This window comes from Carlito syrichta, unplaced genomic scaffold (assembly GCF_000164805.1).
Source record: "Carlito syrichta isolate Samal-C Ts95f unplaced genomic scaffold, Tarsius_syrichta-2.0.1 Scaffold169347, whole genome shotgun sequence".
Lineage (NCBI taxonomy): Eukaryota > Metazoa > Chordata > Mammalia > Primates > Tarsiidae > Carlito > Carlito syrichta.
Window position 1 is genome coordinate 26,668 of NW_007113443.1, and position 3,044 is coordinate 29,711.

A 3,044-nucleotide genomic window follows, 5' to 3' on the forward strand; every position below is an offset into this window, starting at 1 on the left:
GCGGCCGGCGGCCCAGACTGCGGAGATGGAGATCGGCGGCGGAGGGGGAGGGGAGCGAGGAGGCGCGGAGGAGGGGAGGAGCTGGCGCGAGAAAGCGGGGAGAGGGGCGGTCGGGGAGGAGCTGATGCGGTGGGGAGCGGTCGGGGAGGAGCTGCAGGGGAGGTAGGCGGGAGCGGCGGGCGGCGGGAGCCGGGAGCGCCGGCGGGGGTCGTGGGGGCGGCTGCCCAGCGTCGGGGCGAGTTTCCGGAGGCTCCGTGACAGGTGCCGTGAGGCACGGTGGGGGTCCACCTCTCCTTGTCCTCTGCCAGCTCCCCCCATCTCCAGATGTCTTTGCCCAGGCCTGGCCGCCTCCCCCCAACCCCCCAGGAAGCTCAAGGGGCACAGTGGGAAACGTAGCCCTGCTCAGTAGAGCAAAGCGATAGGCTTCTCTTATTTTTCTTTGGATAAAAGATCCGCTGAGCTTAGGAAACGTGGATTCCAGAGAGGGTGGTCTGCTCTCAGAGGTCTGAGGGCCAGGAGGGAAGGAGGAACCGAGAACATCCACTCCCCACCAGCACAGACACCCCCAAATACTCCCAAGTTTTGTCCCGTCCTTCTCACTCCCATTTCCACCCTCCCCCCACCTCTCTCCACAAAAGAAGTTTCTCAGGGTGGGCGGCTGCAAGGTAGAATTTCCAAGGAAGTCATTTCAGGACTCTTCTCCGCGGAACACTAAGCCCCTTTGCTCCCCGCCCCTGCTCCCCCGGAATAATAGCTGAATGCAAGCTGCTCCGCTGATCACCCGACCAACACCTAATTTATGGAGTCCATGCTTATTTAGGAAGCCAGCTCCTATTTACCACTCCTTTCTGTACCCTCTTCCTCCCGTATTCTCTTGCAGCCCTCGCACACGGTCACTACGAAGGGCAGCGGGTCAGGGAGGTGGCCTGCCGGAGACTAGGAGGCCCACCCGGCTCTCACCTAGGGGGAGGGGAGCCCTCCTGAAACAATGGGGAAAATGCCGTAGGAGCTACCAGGCAGCCTCTGGCGTCTAAATCCCCTTTCAGCCCCAGCCTGGTTTGGATCCCTGGCAATGGTTAACACCCTCTCGCCGCCAGAGGCAGCCAGCCTCCCATTCGGGGAAGAGAGAAGTAGGGATGATATGCCTTCTGGATCACGTACTCTGCATTCCTTGTTTACCTGGAAATGAGTCTTAAAGGTTCCCCACTTCCGAAAATACTTTCTCTTACACGCAGGAAGTGACCACAGTCCCTGGTTATGTGGTGTGCGTGGGCATCCGTAAACCCGCATTGCTCTAATCCCAGGTCTTTTCTTCCCTGGCTGGTAAATTGAGGTGCAGTGGTCAGTCACACCATGCTATGCCACCACTTTCCTCTTCATAAAGGGGTAGTGCTGGGCCGGGCCTGCTGGCTCGGCCTGTAATCCCAGCACTTGGGGAGGCCGAGGCGAGTGGATGGCCGGAGCCCGCGGGTTCGAGACCAGCCCGGGCAACCTGGAGAGACTTCCTCTCTACAATAAATCAAAAATTACCTGAGCCCGAGCGTTCGAGACCCGCCTGGGCAACTGGGCGAGACCTCATCTCTACAATAAATCAAAAAATCAGCCGGGCGTGGTAGCGCGCGCCTGTAATTCCGGCCACTCGGAAGGCTGAGGCGGAAGGATCGCCGGAGCCCGGCAGGTCGAGGCTGCGGTGGCCGGGAGCGGCCGCTGCACTCCAGTCTGGGCGACTGAGTGAGACTCCAACTCAAAAAAAAAAAAAGAAGACGAAAAAGAAGAGATAGTACTGTAGCAGCACTATCTTCTTCAGAAAAATATTGTGGGTACAAAAGTAATGGAAGAACTTTTGACAAATAATATTAATGTGCGAGACGGGAACGGTGTGCATGCCTGTAGTCCCGTTTAGTCCAGAGGCTGAGGCAGGAGAATTGTTTGAGTCCAAGAGTTTGAGGCAGCTGTGCACTATGATTGTGTCTACAAATAGCTACTGCCCTTGAAACTGGGCAAGACCCCATCTCTTAAAAAAAAAAAAAAAAAAAAAGACTAAAAAAATGTGTACATATAGGGCCTTTAAAAGTTTGGGGAAGCCTAGGCATGGTGGCTCATGCCTATAATCACAGCACTTTGGGAGGCTGAGACAGGAGAACTGCTTGAGGCCAGGAGTTGGAGACTACAAAAAATAAAAAAATTGATTGGGCGTGGTGGTATGAGCCTGTAGTCCCAGAAGGCTAAGGTGGTAGAATTGCCTAAACCCAGGAGGTGGAGGCTGAGGTGAACTTTGATTGTGTCACTGCACTCCAGCCTGGAAGACAGAGTGAGACTCCCCACAACTCAAAAAAATCAAAAAATAAGCTGGGCTCGGTGGCTCAGCCTGTAATCCATGCCTTGGGAGGCTGAGTGGGTTGCCTGAGCCCGCGGGTTCAAGACCCTCCTGGGCAACTTGGTGAGACCTCATCTCTACAATAAATCAAAAATCAGCCGGGTGTGGTAGCATGCGCCTGTAGTTTCAGTTACTTGGAAAGCTGAGGCGGAAGGATCACCGGAGCCCAGCAGTCGAGGCTGTGGTGGCTGGGAGCGTGCCACTGCACTCCAGTCTGGGTGACAGAGTGAGACTCCAACTCAATAAATAAATAAATAAATAAAAAAGTTTGGGGAATTCTGAATTTTTTTTTTTCATAATCAATATTTTTTATTATGGTTTTGTGGGGTACAGTTAAGGGTTAGGTATACAATTATGTTTCATTCAGGCACCCTGTTGATAAGAGGTGTTTCCCCGTCCCCAGATATTTGCTACTGTTAATCCCATCTCCCTCCCACCCCATAGTAGAATTCTGAATATTATCAGAGAATTTATATTGTCAGTAGTAAAATAATCCAAGTCACATTAAATATACACATATGATTAGATATGATTTCTATGTAGCTTATTAATTTTATTAATTTCTGAGGTATGATGTTGGCTAATATCATTGGCATATGTCAAGGGTAGGAAGTCTTTTTTTTTTTTTTTGAGTTGGTGTCTCACTCTGTCGCCCAGACTGGAGTGC

General features: G+C 52.7%; 1 protein-coding gene across 1 annotated transcript in view; it reads right to left on the reverse strand.

The window, feature by feature from the left end:
* The window catches only part of SALL2 (spalt like transcription factor 2), an 18,280-nt gene that overhangs the window by 4,171 nt on the left and 11,065 nt on the right, over nt 1–3,044 (reverse strand). The window lies entirely within an intron of this gene.